Source organism: Electrona antarctica (assembly GCF_951216825.1).
Source record: "Electrona antarctica genome assembly, chromosome: 11".
NCBI lineage: Eukaryota > Metazoa > Chordata > Actinopteri > Myctophiformes > Myctophidae > Electrona > Electrona antarctica.
The window spans coordinates 3,499,845-3,518,553 of record NC_136792.1 but is presented as its reverse complement, the minus strand read 5'-3'; the positions used below and the strand labels follow the sequence as shown (position 1 = coordinate 3,518,553).

The window sequence follows — 18,709 nt, the reverse complement described above, 5'->3', positions numbered from 1 at the left end:
CAGAATATGACCTGTCGTCATATCCTAAGTCCTAAAACCAGTTGTATCTGTTGTCAGAATATGACCTGTCGTCATATCCTAAATCCAAACACCAGTTGTATCTTTTGTCAGAATATGACCTGTCGTCATATCCTAAGTCCTAAAACCAGTTGTATCTTTTGTCAGAATATGACCTGTCGTCATATCCTAAGTCCTAAAACCAGTTGTATCTTTTGTCAGAATATGACCTGTCGTCATATCCTAAATCCAAACACCAGTTGTATCTTTTGTCAGAATATGACCTGTCGTCATATCCTAAATCCAAACACCAGTTGTATCTTTTGTCAGAATATGACCTGTCGTCATATCCTAAATCCTAAAACCAGTTGTATCTTTTGTCAGAATATGACCTGTCGTCATATCCTAAATCCAAACACCAGTTGTATCTTTTGTCAGAATATGACCTGTCGTCATATCCTAAATCCAAACACCAGTTGTATCTTTTGTCAGAATATGACCTGTCGTCATATCCTAAATCCTAAAACCAGTTGTATCTTTTGTCAGAATATGACCTGTCGTCATATCCTAAATCCAAACACCAGTTGTATCTTTTGTCAGAATATGACCTGTCTTCATATCCTAAATCCTAAAACCAGTTGTATCTTTTGTCAGAATATGACCTCGTCATATCCTAAATCCTAAAACCAGTTGTATCTTTTGTCAGAATATGACCTGTCGTCATATCCTAAATCCAAACACCAGTTGTATCTTTTGTCAGAATATGACCTGTCGTCATATCCTAAATCCAAACACCAGTTGTATCTTGTCAGAATATGACCTGTATATTTCAGTATACCATTCATGGCCCATATCATGATGACCCACTATACAAGGACAGATCAGTGTACCCAAAACTTTATACTAGGCCCAGTTCTTTTTTCCCCTCTACACCAAATGTCTCATCCAAAAAGGCTACCTACTTTGAATATAAACATTAAGCTAAAAACAATTTACAAAACAAAAATCACTTCAGCGCAAACAAACATTTATTTAGCAACCTCAAAACAGGGGCCATGCCTCCAAAAGATATGGATCACTGCAATGTGAAAGCATTGAATACAGTTGAATGAAGTGTACTCAGATACGGATTGCTGCAATGTGAAAGCATTGAATACAGTACTCAGATACGGATCACTGCAATGTGAAAGCATTGAATACAGTTGTAATGAAGTGTACTCAGATACGGATCACTGCAATGTGAAAGCATTGCATACAGTTGAATGAAGTGTACTGGGATACGGATCGCTGCATTGTGAAAGCATTGAATACAGTTGAATGAAGTGTACTCGGGTGCGGCAGAATCAAGGCTAGTGGGGACCAGGCAACGTGTATTCTGGAATCATTTTGAATCATTCGAGCATGGGGGTACTTTTTTACAAAATTTGATAGTGATTTATTTTTGTATTATTTACTATAGTCCTACTAGACCCCACGATATTATATCTGGCCACAAAAGATCACATGATCTACTGAATGTGAAGGTATAGCCTACTGGGAGGAAGCCACACTGTGTGTCATGTACGTTTGACACATTCAGTAGATCCTGTGATCTTTTGTGGCCAGATGTAATTTCTTGGAGTCTAGTAAGACTATAGTAAATAATAAAAAAATAAATCGCTATAAAAATGTGAAAAAATACATATTTAGCCCCATGTCAGCTAAAATCCCTAAAATGAAAAAGAGCAGCAAATGGAAAAAAAATTACATTAATCTTTTACTTTCTCTAATAACCTAAAACATGAACCTAGGTTGAAAAAGTCACTCTAGAAACAATACAATGAAGGTTTAAACATTTAGATAAATGTTAAAACAAAAAAAGGCAGCTTGACAACAAAGTATTGTAGCCAGGACATGGTCTCACAGTTTGTCTGAACAGGACAAGAACACACAGGATGGCGCACAGACGACGGGAGTCAGGGTGAGGAGCAGATGAGGGGAAACCACTCTCACACGCGTGAATTCCGTTTGTGTCAGAGCATAGGCATGGCTGAGGCATGGTAACGCCCCGCCTGCCTGTGATTGGTCTACCGACACTGCAGGCGGGGCGTTACCATGCCTATGCTCGGACACAAACGGAATTCATGCCTCTCACACTCACGCACTCACACTCCTCCAGTCCCTTCCGCTTCACCCTCCAGGGCCTCTTTTATGTACAGACGTTTGAGGGTAAAGAGTCCAGAATGAACCCTCATGCGGGTCTCCTTGGGCTCCACACCCCTCTGGAGCAGGGGGGGATCTCAGGGTAAAGAGTCCAGAATGAACCCTCATGCGGGTCTCCCTGGGCTCCACACCCCTCTGGAGCAGGGGGGGGGGGGGTCTCAGGGTAAAGAGTCCAGACTGAACCCTCATGCGGGTCTCCTTGGGCTCCACACCCCTCTGGAGCAGGGGGGGGGATCTCAGGGTAAAGAGTCCAGAATGAACCCTCATGCGGGTCCTTGGGCTCCACACCCCGCCAACTGTTGTAGGCATATGAAATTAAATTGGAGAAAAAGGGGGTAAATTAAGTGGTTACTCAATGAAAATAAAAAGTACTCGTATCGGTACTCGGTATTGGCGAGTACTAACAATTAAGTACTTTTACTCAGTCTGAAAGAAATTGGGACAACGCTATTATGTCATTGGCAACTACACACATCTCCAAACATTCTACCCCTTTGTGTATGACCCCTCTGCTTCATGTCCTGCAGCAGATTTCTCTGTAATGACCACCTCACTGTTATATCCCTTGGCTTAAATAAACCAGTAAGACACCTAAGAGGCGGATGTGTGCACTTGTTGACGGTAGACTGCTGGGTGAGCACTGGCGCTTTGGCATGGAAGGGTCAGATCAACAAGGAATGAATTCTGTACTGGCCATATAGCCTAATAGTCCGGCAGCCGACAGGCTTCTTTAGTTTAAAATTAACATCCTATGGCATGCAAAAATGTCAAACTTTCCTTTTGCTTTAAGTAGCATGCGACATGTCAAACTAGGGGGTTTATTATTCTGAATCCATTCCAAGCATTAGTTTTGCACAAAAAACACTCCTTGGGCTAAAAGCAGCCATAGCCACTAGCCCAAATGTGCCCAAAATGTGCTGACCTCAAACTAATGCTTGGAATGGATTCAGAATCATGAAAACCCCATAGTTTGACATGTCACATGCTACTTAAAGCATAAAGATCATTTTTGACATTTCTGCCTGCCATAGGATGTTAATGGTAGGGTCACAAGAAACCCCTATAAAAAAAATTGCCCAATAGTGACAGCCGGTCAGCAGTATATAGACAATATTTTAGGCCAATAAAAAAAAAAGTATACCAAATTTCCCACCCCATAGCCATAACCGTGGCTGCCGGACTATAAGGAGCATGTCTTGAGTGTACAGTGTTTGATGATGTCAGATCAACATATGGAATGTCAGAACAGGTCAGCTCCATATATGGAGATCTAAGGGTGGTAGCGGGGACATTCTCTTGTGTACAGGGTTTGATAGGCCTTAATTCAGGCCTGTTGAACTCTAGTTGCCGGGCGCAGCTGCACTAATAACTTTGGGGCAGGCCCGTCTAGAGTTTAAATGGACAGGTATCAGTCAAAAGGGAGACATCAGGTTCTGACATTTCACATGTCAGTAAGAGCAGGTCAATAGCTCACCCGATCCCTCCGGCTAGTGAGAGCCTTCCTCCTCTTCACATCCTCCAATGTCCCGGCCAGCTCAATTCGTGTGGTTGTCTTGAGGCTTTCAAAAGCCCTGTTACAGGCTTCTAGTGAATGACAACACAAATACCACATTATGATCTCTAAATGTATTATATTAAGGCATCTCAAAAGGATGGTGATAGAAATTAGCAGACAAAATGTAAACTGTCAAACTAAATGGGGGTACTCTGACGAGCTAGCTATAGAGACAGGGAGACCCCTATTATTTAGCAAACACTACAGACATGATTACCATTTGAATAGAAAACCAACCTATTTAACAAAAAAATAACACAAATCACACCAATATTACATTTGTCAATATTTGGTCATTGTGCCATCTGTTATTTTTAACCGTATCAAATCAACACTAATCTACAATTTAGGCATTTAGCACACTTTATCAAGAGCGATTTACAGTAAGCAAGGTAAACATACATAGAATGCAGAGACAGTGAACTGGGTAGGGTCACAGCCATACATTTATACAAGGGTTTCTAGAGTTGTACTGTTGGGGGGGGGGGGGGCTCTGTTGAAGATAAATAGGTAGATTAAGTACATACAGACAGCTCTTGGGGAATCTTTTGGCTGGCAGGAGGAGGCGTTTGCAGGATGGATGCCTCCATCCTGTCCAGCCTCTGTCACCCCTGAAAAGCTCTCCTTGACGGTGCTGGACAACTCCTTGACGGCATCCACCCTTCTGGTGAGCTGTGTTACCGCTCTACAAATGTGAGGGGAAATAAATAAGTTAGGATTGAATTACTGTTATTATTACAAGTTTATGTTCTGTGTTTCATTTTCCAACAAAATCACAATAACCTTGGTCAATAGGTAGCAGTGCAGGACCACAGGTCATAGCTGGGTCTCTTCGGGGTGTAGTGTCTTAAACGCATGCGTGTTCCCTCATAACCGAGAGGACATGTGAAAGAAAGCCACCAGGATAATGCACCGAATAACACGTGCGTGCGTGGCCAAAATTCTTACCATATTCAAGATCACGCCCCAGTCATGGTCCGAAAGAAACTGGATCATGGTAGACACCCTAGGATTCACACCAAGTCGTGATTTGTTTTGCTTTCCACTTTAGTGCCTTTCTCTGGGTTGATCAAGAACATGCATCTGCAGACACACAAGGACAATGAAGAAAATCTTTAGATTATAATACAGCCATGTAAAGAAAATAAACTAATGTAGATTATATAAAGCAATTAAAAAATAATAAAGACTGGAGGGTGGTGTATGTGTGTCTATGAAATGCGTACTGAATGTTTAAGCTTACTTGTTTTAAAAGCCAATATTCGAAGATCATGTTACTCAAAGGTTCCTGGTCTTTGGTCGTCTTCTCCACCATCTGGGTTGACCTGATAAAATAGAATTTCAAATTATTAATGTGTGTATATCTAAGTACTGTGTGTGTGTGTGTGTGTGTATATCTAAGTACTGTGTGTGTGTGTGTGTGTGTGTGTGTGTGTGTATATCTAAGTACTGTGTGTGTGTGTGTGTCCACGCACGCACACTCGCCGCGTGCGTGCGTGGACACGGTAAGATTCATGCGTGGACACTATGAATCTTACCATAATCAACAATCTCACTACTCATGGTCCGAGAGTGAATCAAGGTATACCTAGGATTCACAACTATAGATACGATGTGCTCTCCTTCTCTGGGTTGATGGAGAACAGACACCTGCGGAAATAGAATAAAAACAGTATTATATATATATATATATATATATATTATATATATATATATTATAAAACAAAGAAAAATATATTTTTAATTGAAGATGTTCATTTAAGGCAACTTCTAATGGAAAAGATTTAGATTAGGCAGTGCTACTTTCTTTTAGTGCAGGCTAAAGCAAACACAAAAATACACACCTCTCCAGAAACCCCAGGGTTGATGCCAGCGCTGATGGGTAGACGTTTTGCAGAAAACAGGACTCTCTGAATAAGAAACTAACAAAATAATAAAACAAGCATCATTAAGATTTTAAAACTGCTCATCACCATCAACATAAATGTATTGTATTTCAGGTTGAGGGAAATACAAGTTCAGCTGCATACAGTTGTGTTCTTCCTGCTTAGTTCTGCTTAGTTGCTTAGTCTGCTTAGTTCTTCCTAAGCAGGAACTCACATTCATAATTTCACCACAATCTTCCTGAATTCCCATTTGATGTTTCTCCGGTGTCCAAAGACTGCAACAGTTCCTCTGGGAAGTTGTGCCATGGTGCTATGAAGGTCTACACCCAATCAGGGCGTTGGAGCTGCAGGACCTTAGCCAACTTTTATTTCTGCCATTTCTGGAATTAAGGAAAAGTTACACCAGTTTTCAAAAGCAAAAATGGGCACACACACATATACACACACATACACACATCCCTTTGAGAAAACCTTAGCATAAAAAAAAGAAAAACATGAATACATGTCTGTAAACTCATTGGCAACTACAGATCACTGCAATTACTGGGATACATATCCTACATACACTCTCAAACATTCACTGACACCAACCAGACCTACTGTACCAACGGAGATTGTATTAACGGCAACACCAGTTTTGTATTTTGGCTACATAAAACACAGGCGCAAAGACTGCATAAGTATATAACACAAACACACTTTCAATAACAACATGGATAACCAGGCCTGTCAGCGATGATCATGCCAATAATGACCTGCTACTAAGAGCAGAGGGAATTGAACACATTCAACTGACCACAACATTGCAAGAACTTTGTTTTGAGAAAACTTTTTTTTCATTTTCAAATTGGATGCCATAGCTTTTCTTGGCCTGAATGAAGGGATATGACAGACCATCTTATAACATTTTCATCACTGCATTTTCCACTAAAGAACAGTCACAGACTCACATAACTTTTTATATATATAATTTCTATTTGACACCATAACTGGAAACTCCTTATTTTTTTCCCACTGGAAGCACCAATCCAACAAGTTGACTGCACAACAGATTTGACCTTGACAAAGGCCATTCAGTTATTTTCTTCTTGTTTTTCCTACTTTTCTATACTTTATCCTTCCCTCGCACCATGTGTTGCCTTAGGCCAGATGACCACCACAATCATCATAATGTGGTACCATTTTGATTTTGTCCATATCTCCCCTTAACTGTTAAGACACTATCCAATACCTTCCATAACACAAAAGGTCTCATGGAAGATTTGTGCCAATCCTATGCTTTCATGGTGCATCATTTGATGTCACAATATCATCAGCAACTGGTTGACACTCTCTTTCAAGCAATCACTAATAAACAAGGTGATAAAATATGAAATACTATTAGAAACTAACTAACTACTATAATATTTGCAATCGGAGGGGTAACCCAGTTAAAAATGGTAACCAAACATGTCAATGATCAGTCAGTCAGATCAGTATAAAGAATATGATGTCACTTCCTGAACTGCCACTCCCCTCACTGTGTCAGTCACTGAAGGCAGCATTCAGTGTTTGGTTGCAGCATGCTGCGTTGGCAATGTTGCTGCTTTGTACTCCACCTAAACTTCACATTATACTCAGCGGTGAGTAAAATTTATGAAATCCAGTGCAACTGTGCTCTATATAAAGGTTAATTTGATTATTTTACACTTCCCTATCGACCATCAGTGATGTAAATAGGTTTTGAAATGTCAATATGGTCTTCCAGAAGCACACAAGAAAGAACCCTATACAAAACCGCCACTAGACCTATTATCAGTATGCATCTAAAGTAACTCCAAATTACTGTACTGTCCTTGTATGTAACTCATCTGTACATTTAGAACTCATGGCAAAAGTGTGCAGTGTCAAAGTGTGCAGTGACACAGAGATCCTTCCAACCGCTTTTCTCTGAATTCCTGAATTTTATCAAAAATATTTCATGCACGAAAACAAATTCTACATTATCTAAGCACATGTTAACACGCACCAGGCTATAGGACATATCAGCTATATACAGTAGTACCTCAAAGACAAGCTAAAACAAAATGTGCTGGAGACAGTAAGTGACTATCGGATCTACAAGCTCACAATTCCATGCATTGAGCTTGTAGATCAGCTATTTTTTATTTGGCCCATGTTTGACCAGTTTATATGATGGTTTCTTGATTACTTTTGATGTAGTCTTTCCTTAAATTGTCACTGTATTACTGTCATCTGGGGACCCCGAAAAAATCAGACGGACCGGTTGAGAACCACTGCACTAACAATACTGTACATTCCTCTTTTTAATTGAAAGCAATGAAATTGCCAGAAATGCTCTCATAGTGCTATCTGGCATACAAAAATCTGTTACATAATCATGTGCACAACTGCAGTGCTAATTAGTCCATTAGTTATATTGAAAACAGCCACTGAGCGAAAAACCCAAGAATCCTTTGCCCGAATATGGTGATATCCTCCATATGGATACTTTCCGAATTCTTGAAATATACTCTTGTAATAGATTTCATGTTGGGAGAATATCAAACTCCAGCCATTGGACCAATTTTATTCTTGTTGCTGAACAAACACTCTATAGCAATGATTACTGTCACAATATAGAGCTACTTAAACTGTTACTGAACAAACACAGACTATACCAATGATTATCACAATATAGAGCTATGACACTTATTTCAACCAAAGAAAATCCTCTACACTACCTTTAATTAAGCAACATATTTTAAGTCTTTTCAAACGTGGCTCTGCAGCCAAATAGCCTACTTTTGGTTTGACATGAAAACATTGACAAAGGCAAACATTGACAAAGGCTGAAAACACTACAGTATGAAGTGCAAATGTAGCTGCAAACCAATAAATAAAAGCTTAGCATTACCTGTAATATCCATTCCATGCTACAGCTTCTGTGTGTGTCTTCTGTGTGTGGCTCCTCTCTGTTCAAAGGACAGCGTGTGCTCTTTCATGAGCCAATGGCTGCATGCCACGTCACTGCCTAAACGTCACAGCCAATCAGATTTCGTCTTTTCAAAAACGCGGTGCACTATGGGTGAACTGAAGAGCTGCAATGCATTGTGGGATGTGTAGTTGATCTTTTAAGTGCTTTCCATTAACACTCCTTATGTCACGTTTCTTCAGCAACTACAATGATGAATGCCTGATTTCTTTCACTTTCATTCACAATATAATATAATAATACAGATTGTTTGGGCCTTAAACTGATTATTTTCTTACAACCTGTCAATTAATGTATGTTGTCTGTATTGACTGTATGATGCAGTTTAAAAAAAAACTTATTTCAAGCAGTTTTTTTGTGTTTGATATTAAATTATATGGTTATTATCAGGTGGGTTACACTCAGCAGTGGTTCTGGGGAGTTCCAGTTGTTCGGGGACCACCAGTGGTCCTTATAGGGGTTCCAGGTGGCCCCCAGCTAAATGATGGAGAGTTGGTTAAACCAAATGGACCCTTATAGATCTACGTAAAATTAAAAATGAAAGTTATGAGACCAATAACTGGTGCCTGGCACCCTCAGTTGCAAATTCTGCACCCTCATAGTTTAAATTTAAAAATTAGATTGACATTTGACAATTGACATTTTTATTTGCCGGCCTCAGTCATTTAATCCTGGAGCCAAGCATGGTGCGCGCGTGTGTCTGTGTGTGTGTGTGTGTGTGTGTGTGTGTATGTGATTGTAAAATCCATAATCTTTTCAAATGTGTGATAATGTGTGTGGGTGCCGCTACTACACACATTGGAAAGATTTAGCATAGACAACCAAGTATTAAAGAAGGTCTTTCCCCCTCCGTAAGGTTGCAAGATACCATCCTGGAATTTATACCCTCACATCAGTAAGCAGGAACTGGGGATGGCAATGACGGACCTGAAAGTCTGACGTGGCATATGCATGTCAAACTGGGGGTCCTTGAAAAAGGACAGACAGACAGACAGACAGTCTGTCTGTCTTTCTGTCTCGCTGTCTATCTCACTGTCTGTCTCGCTGATAGATAGATAGATAGATAGATAGATAGATAGATAGATAGATAGATAGATAGATAGATAGATAGATCAAACCCCTCTGGGCAGGTGGGAGACTGGCATGTTATATTATGATGGTGCCATTTACCAAAACACAGACAGGCACCATGCACATTTTGTAGGTGCCTGTGAATTATTTTGTAGTCCACTTCCAACTTTGTGTGGTCGATCATACGTCGATCTAACTACAGACAAATGAGCTGCAATGTTTTGGGAAGAATGTCCTGGAACACAGTTGAAAGATGAATTAATGCCAAGTGAAGTCATGTGAATCCTCAATGCCATTTGGGTCATGGTGTCATGACCTCCCGCTTTGCCCTCCACAAACGGCGAGGGAACTGTGCAGTTCACGTCATTTGACCAGTACAGTCCTCCTAATACCCTTTCACTTGCCATTCTTTATTATTTTTTAATAGAAACCCTTAAATGCTGCACCAGCTGACCTTTCTGAAATTTGTCTATATAGCAACTCTAGTCAGCTTTTGGTCATCATTTCTCACCAGCTTTGTTTAAACAGTAATTGACTAGAATGGTTATACATATGGAGATATTATTAACTGAAGTCGCACACACACACACACACGCACGCACGCACGCGCACACACACACACACACACACACACACACACACACACACACACACACACACACACACACACACACACACACACACACACAGTCAGACTTGCCTGATCAACAAAAGGTCCTTGGCATCCTTCAAATATGAAAAATGTGTCCTGCCTGAAAAAAAAGGATTTTTTAAAAATATTTAAAGGATTTATAATGCCAAAAAGGTCGCTTCAAAGCCTCTTGGGTGAATGTTGACCTTTAGGAGTGTCCTATGTCTTCTCGTTCGTCTCGGCCAGCCGATCGAAGATCTTTTTTCCGTTTGTCTCTACGATTTTTTGGGAATTTACTATTGATTTTAAGGACAGAAGGCCGCAAATGTTGAATCGGCTTAGTCCGAATGTCGTGTCTATTCCTTGATCGTGGACGCTTAGAAGTGTCGGAGAGACACGAGACCCATTTCATCGGATTTGGCATCCTTCAAATATGAAAAATGTGTCCTGCCTGAAAAAAAAGGATTTTTTTTTAATATTTAAAGGATTTATAATGCCAAAAAGGTCGCTTCAAAGCCTCTTGGGTGAATGTTGGCCTTTAGGAGTGTCCGTTTGGGAGGAGACCTATGTCTTCTCGTTCGTCTCGGCCAGCCGATCGAAGATCTTTTTTCCGTTTGTCTCTACGATTTTTTGGGAATCTACTATTGATTTTAAGGACAGAAGGCCGCAAATGTTGAATCGGCTTAGTCCGAATGTCGTGTCTATTCCTTGATCGTGGACGCTTAGAAGTGTCGGAGAGACACGAGACCCATTTCATCGGATTTGGCATCCTTCAAATATGAAAAATGTGTCCTGCCTGAAAAAAAAGGATTTTTTTTAAAATATTTAAAGGATTTATAATGCCAAAAAGGTCACTTCAAAGCCTCTTGGGTGAATGTTGACCTTTAGGAGTGTCCGTTTGGGAGGAGACCTATGTTTTCTCGTCCGTCTCGGCCAGCCGATCGAAGATCTTTTTTCCGTTTGTCTCTACGATTTTTGGGGAATTTACTATTGATTTTAAGGACAGAAGGCCGCAAATGTTGAATCGGCTTAGTCCGAATGTCGTGTCTATTCCTTGATCGTGGACGCTTAGAAGTGTCGGAGAGACACGAGACCCATTTCATCGGATTTGGCATCCTTCAAATATGAAAAATGTGTCCTGCCTGAAAAAAAAGGATTTTTTAAAAATATTTAAACGATTTATAATGCCCAAAGGTCGCTTCAAAGTCTTGGGTGACTGTTGACCTTTAGGAGTGTCCGTTTGGGAGGAGACCTATATGTTTTCTCGTTCGTCTCGGCCAGCCGAATTGTATGCGCATAGCCTACTGTACAGATTAGGCAAGCAGGGCTCAGAGCATTATTGGTTCACAGTCCCTGATGGCTCATTGAAGTCAGTCAGAAGGAGATATTTTAAAATATGTCCCCTGCATGCTCATGGATGACTAAGACCCCTACACATTCTGTATCCGGCCGGTTGACAGGTCACTAAAGTCATGCCTGTGTGCCGTAAACCCCTTCAAACTGTTGAAGAGCTTCTACAGTTGGTGAAGAAGCCTGCATGTATGGGGGGGCTGAGGTGGACTCGGGAAACCTTGATGTTTAAATCCTCAGGCCTCTGAGCATTATGGGCTCCCATGAGTCCCCGATTATATATTGCTCATTCAAGTCAGGCACAATACATAATGTAATTATCAAACAAATAGGTTATATGTTGTCCCATTCGCACTGTACAATGTGTGTGTGTGTGTGTGTGTGTGTGTGTGTGTGTGTGTGTGTGTGTGTGTGTGTGTGTGTGTGTGTGTGTGTGTGTGTGTGTGTGTGTGTGTGTGTGTGTGTGTGTGTGTGTGTGTGACTTCAGTTAATAATATCTCCATATGTATAACCATTCTAGTCAATTACTGTTTAAATTATTATTAGCACTCTCTCTCGTCTCTCTCCGACGAACACTCCTTTCGTCCGTTTTACCCTACGTGGCACGTACAGTAGCCAGTGTGCATGCTGTACTTCAAAGTAGCATTTTCTACAGCAAGACAGGAATCTGTTAATGTGTTGGTAAGGTAACACTACCTTCAGCAAGATATGTTTAACGGTACACAAATGTTTTTGTCCGTGCACCCCCTGTGCACCCCCCTGTACTGTCCGTGCACCCAATGCACTGAAAGACATGCCATCTGCTGTATACTCCTGCAGCTGCTCTATACATCTCCTTACAATTTACAATTTACAATTTAGGCATTTAGCAGACGCTCTTAATCCTTACAACAGTGTTGCAGATTTGGCTGTTTGTGTTAAATATCACCATAAATCCACCATTACCCTTTTCATGTCACGCACCCCATAGAGCAGTGGTTCCCAAATGTTTTCATGTCAAGGACCCCCAAATTGACATTTATTAGCCCGCGGACTCCCATTTGAAAAGATATGTCAGGAACTCCCATAAGAGAAGATATGTACGGCTCTAACAGACCCCCCATTTAATGGCATTTCCATCTCTGGGACCCCAATTTATATTGTAAAATCAATGTTAATTGAGAGTGTACACATGGTTCCAATTGTACACTCAGAGTTATAGACCAATAAGGGTCCATTTGGTTCCAAACTATCATTTAGCTGGGGACCCCACGGAACTCCCTCAAGGACCCCTGGGGGTCCCCAGACCCCACTTTGGGAACCACAAGGGGTGCACGCACCATAGTTTAACCCCTGGTTTAACCTATGTAATTGTTGGGCAGAATGCCCCCCCAACAACCTTTACACAATAGAGTGCCATCCCCCTTTTGTTTTTGAAAAATCGTGGAAATGTGTTATTTGGAACACATGACAAAAATAAGATGTAGCTGCTGGTATCCTTATAGTATTGTTACTGTCGGGAGGTACCACCCAACTCTATTTTGGAGGTTTCAAATCAATGCTATTAACACACAATGAAATCGTAAAAGGTGCTTTGAACTAAACCTCTTAACTCAATTGGAAACTCAAACTGTCTGTTAAAACAGCTAACTCTACCACCTCTCATGCAAGTAAGTGGCAATATATAAATTCCAACTAAGGCAGTATTGCTTTGTTTTAAAAAAAATGTTTTCTTCATTTTCTGAAAGAAATAACAGTGGTTTCTTCCTGACAGCAGAGATGTATGTCCTTGTGATGTATAGTGGGTTTGTATTTGATAACATTTGGCAAATCAAAGAACTCAGGTCAATCAGCTCTGTATTCTACAGAAAATCCAGTGACTTATCCAACATGTCAATGTTCATGAACTACCAAGTACCAATATCAGTAAAATATCTCACTCAAAACAGGCCCAATGGTTATATCGTGCATAATAGAACAAACTCAGGATATGCATCAGAAATGTCCGTATTCTAGAAGAATCCTAAAACCGGAAATTAGGGATTCTTGCTATTTTCGCCCTCAGGTCATCTTCGGAACACATACATGACAAAAATAAAACTACGCTCATATCCTAGTACAATATATTGTCTTCAGGGTGTATATTGAGTTCATATTTTACATAATATGCATATCAACAAACTCAGGATATGCATAAGAAATGTCCGTATTCTAGAAGAATCCTAAAACCGGAAATTAGGGATTCTTGCTATTATCGCCCTCAGGTCATTTTCGGAACACATACATGACCAAAATAAAATTACGCTCATATCCTAGTACAATATATTGTCTTCAGGGTGTATATTGAGTTCATATTTTACATAATATGCCGCATATCAACAAACTCAGGATATGCATAAGAAATGTCCGTATTCTAGAAGAATCCTATAACCGGAAATTAGGGATTCTTGCTATTTTCGCCCTCAGGTCATTTTCGGAACAGATACATGACAAAAATAAAATTACGCTCATATCCTCGTACAATATATTGTCTTCAGGGTGTATATTGAGTTCATATTTTACATAATATGCCGCATATCAACAAACTCAGGATATGCATAAGAAATGTCCGTATTCTAGAAGAATCCTAAAACCGGAAATTAGGGATTCTTGCTATTTTCGCCCTCAGGTCATTTTCGGAACACATACATGACCAAAATAAAATTACGCTCATATCCTAGTACAATATATTGTCTTCAGGGTGTATATTGAGTTCATATTTTACATAATATGCCGCATATCAACAAACTCAGGATATGCATAAGAAATGTCCGTATTCTAGAAGAATCCTAAAACCGGAAATTAGGGATTCTTGCTATTTTCGCCCTCAGGTCATTTTCGGAACACATACATGACCAAAATAAAATTACGCTCATATCCTAGTACAATATATTGTCTTCAGGGTGTATATTGAGTTCATATTTTACATAATATGCCGCATATCAACAAACTCAGGATATGCATAAGAAATGTCCGTATTCTAGAAGAATCCTAAAACCGGAAATTAGGGATTCTTGCTATTTTCGCCCTCAGGTCATCTTCGGAACACATACATGACCAAAATAAAATTACGCTCATATCCTAGTACAATATATTGTCTTCAGGGTGTATATTGAGTTCATATTTTACATAATATGCCGCATATCAACAAACTCAGGATATGCATAAGAAATGTCCGTATTCTAGAAGAATCCTAAAACCGGAAATTAGGGATTCTTGCTATTTTCGCCCTCAGGTCATTTTCGGAACACATACATGACAAAAATAAAATTACGCTCATATCCTAGTACAATATATTGTCTTCAGGGTGTATATTGAGTTCATATTTTACATAATATGCCGCATATCAACAAACTCAGGATATGCATAAGAAATGTCCGTATTCTAGAAGAATCCTAAAACCGGAAATTAGGGATTCTTGCTATTTTCGCCCTCAGGTCATTTTCGGAACACATACATGACCAAAATAAAATTACGCTCATATCCTAGTACAATATATTGTCTTCAGGGTGTATATTGAGTTCATATTTTACATAATATGCCGCATATCAACAAACTCAGGATATGCATAAGAAATGTCCGTATTCTAGAAGAATCCTAAAACCGGAAATTAGGGATTCTTGCTATTTTCGCCCTCAGGTCATTTTCGGAACACATACATGACCAAAATAAAATTACGCTCATATCCTAGTACAATATATTGTCTTCAGGGTGTATATTGAGTTCATATTTTACATAATATGCCGCATATCAACAAACTCAGGATATGCATAAGAAATGTCCGTATTCTAGAAGAATCCTAAAACCGGAAATTAGGGATTCTTGCTATTTTCGCCCTCAGGTCATCTTCGGAACACATACATGACAAAAATAAAATTACGCTCATATCCTAGTACAATATATTGTCTTCAGGGTGTATATTGAGTTCATATTTTACATAATATGCCGCATATCAACAAACTCAGGATATGCATAAGAAATGTCCGTATTCTAGAAGAATCCTAAAACCGGAAATTAGGGATTCTTGCTATTTTCGCCCTCAGGTCATTTTCGGAACACATACATGACAAAAATAAAATTACGCTCATATCCTAGTACAATATATTGTCTTCAGGGTGTATATTGAGTTCATATTTTACATAATATGCCGCATATCAACAAACTCAGGATATGCATAAGAAATGTCCGTATTCTAGAAGAATCCTAAAACCGGAAATTAGGGATTCTTGCTATTTTCGCCCTCAGGTCATTTTCGGAACAGATACATGACAAAAATAAAATTACGCTCATATCCTAGTACAATATATTGTCTTCAGGGTGTATATTGAGTTCATATTTTACATAATATGCCGCATATCAACAAACTCAGGATATGCATAAGAAATGTCCGTATTCTAGAAGAATCCTAAAACCGTAAATTAGGGATTCTTGCTATTTTCGCCCTCAGGTCATTTTCGGAACAGATACATGACAAAAATAAAATTACGCTCATATCCTAGTACAATATATTGTCTTCAGGGTGTATATTGAGTTCATATTTTACATAATATGCCGCATATCAACAAACTCAGGATATGCATAAGAAATGTCCGTATTCTAGAAGAATCCTAAAACCGGAAATTAGGGATTCTTGCTATTTTCGCCCTCAGGTCATTTTCGGAACACATACATGACCAAAATAAAATTACGCTCATATCCTAGTACAATATATTGTCTTCAGGGTGTATATTGAGTTCATATTTTACATAATATGCCGCATATCAACAAACTCAGGATATGCATAAGAAATGTCCGTATTCTAGAAGAATCCTAAAACCGGAAATTAGGGATTCTTGCTATTTTCGCCCTCAGGTCATCTTCGGAACACATACATGACAAAAATAAAATTACGCTCATATCCTAGTACAATATATTGTCTTCAGGGTGTATATTGAGTTCATATTTTACATAATATGCCGCATATCAACAAACTCAGGATATGCATAAGAAATGTCCGTATTCTAGAAGAATCCTAAAACCGGAAATTAGGGATTCTTGCTATTTTCGCCCTCAGGTCATTTTCGGAACACATACATGACAAAAATAAAATTACGCTCATATCCTAGTACAATATATTGTCTTCAGGGTGTATATTGAGTTCATATTTTACATAATATGCCGCATATCAACAAACTCAGGATATGCATAAGAAATGTCCGTATTCTAGAAGAATCCTAAAACCGGAAATTAGGGATTCTTGCTATTTTCGCCCTCAGGTCATTTTCGGAACAGATACATGACAAAAATAAAATTACGCTCATATCCTAGTACAATATATTGTCTTCAGGGTGTATATTGAGTTCATATTTTACATAATATGCCGCATATCAACAAACTCAGGATATGCATAAGAAATGTCCGTATTCTAGAAGAATCCTAAAACCGTAAATTAGGGATTCTTGCTATTTTCGCCCTCAGGTCATTTTCGGAACAGATACATGACAAAAATAAAATTACGCTCATATCCTAGTACAATATATTGTCTTCAGGGTGTATATTGAGTTCATATTTTACATAATATGCCGCATATCAACAAACTCAGGATATGCATAAGAAATGTCCGTATTCTAGAAGAATCCTAAAACCGGAAATTAGGGATTCTTGCTATTTTCGCCCTCAGGTCATTTTCGGAACACATACATGACCAAAATAAAATTACGCTCATATCCTAGTACAATATATTGTCTTCAGGGTGTATATTGAGTTCATATTTTACATAATATGCCGCATATCAACAAACTCAGGATATGCATAAGAAATGTCCGTATTCTAGAAGAATCCTAAAACCGGAAATTAGGGATTCTTGCTATTTTCGCCCTCAGGTCATTTTCGGAACAGATACATGACAAACAGGTCATTTTCGGAACAGATACATGACAAAAATAAAATTACTCTCATATCCTAGTACAATATATTGTCTTCAGGGTGTATATTGAGTTCATATTTTACATAATATGCCGCATATCAACAAAACTCAGGATATGCATCAGAAATGTCCGTATTCTAGAAGAATCCTAAAACCGGAATTTAGGGATTCTTGCTATTTTCGCCCTCAGGTCATTTTCGGAACAGATACATGACAAACAGGTCATTTTCGGAACAGATACATGACAAAAATAAAATTACGCTCATATCCTAGTACAATATATTGTCTTCAGGGTGTATATTGAGTTCATATTTTACATAATATGCCACATATCAACAAAACTCAGGATATGCATCAGAAATGTCCGTATTCTAGAAGAATCCTAAAACCGGAATTTAGGGATTCTTGCTCTTTTCGCCCAGTGGTATTACTCGGTTTCAACTTAATCATCACGCTAAAAATGTATCTGAAAACATTATAGGGTAGAAATAAGCCACATTAAGTGTAAACTGTTAAAGCTGTCCGACTATCTGATTTGTAAACAAACAACCACACACTGTCCTGCGTAGCATAGCTACCCGTCCCTAGCTACCGTCCCATTCCCTGAAGGGATGCGACACTCTGATTGGTTCAGAAACTTCATAGCGGTGTTTCAACTTGAGACCGTCTGAAACTTCAAAATAAAATGTCCACCATTTCCGTTTCACTACGCCTTTAAAACTATAAATTAAGCATGCTATAATGCTAGACACACATTATGTAAAAATGTAAAAATAAGTAATAAGTAATGTTTCTGTGTAAAGATAAGTAATTAAAAAGTTATCTAAATGGATAAATGCTATTCACTGGAGTGCATAGACTTTATAAAGTGGACGCTGGACAAAAATCCCTGCTATGTATCGACTAGTGTGACATATGCACATGTCCGGGGAGACCTCCTCTACAACACCACACCGTCCGCTAAGCAGCAGAGGTGTAAAAAAAAATGGCACACCATACAGCGAGGTGAAAGGTAAAAAAAATCCCATTTCCAGACTAAAGTGAACTAAAGTGGACACTGGACAAAAATCCCTGCTATGTATCGACTAGTGTGACATATGCACATGTCCGGGGAGACCTC

The 18,709-nt window shown here is 39.1% G+C and overlaps 2 long non-coding RNA genes across 2 annotated transcripts; both read right to left on the bottom strand.

Annotated features, from left to right (window-relative positions):
* Positions 1–3,683: 3,683 nt before the first annotated feature.
* LOC306931824 lies at positions 3,684–4,828 on the bottom strand. Its single transcript, XR_013791071.1, has 3 exons — positions 4,703–4,828; positions 4,282–4,439; positions 3,684–3,783 (listed from the first exon to the last, which is right to left on the bottom strand). It is a non-coding gene; the product is annotated as an uncharacterized lncRNA (long non-coding RNA).
* Positions 4,829–5,315: 487 nt separating this feature from the next.
* On the bottom strand, positions 5,316–6,021 carry LOC306931826. Its single transcript, XR_013791073.1, has 3 exons — positions 5,855–6,021; positions 5,599–5,676; positions 5,316–5,404 (listed from the first exon to the last, which is right to left on the bottom strand). It is a non-coding gene; the product is annotated as an uncharacterized lncRNA (long non-coding RNA).
* Positions 6,022–18,709: the final 12,688 nt, after the last annotated feature.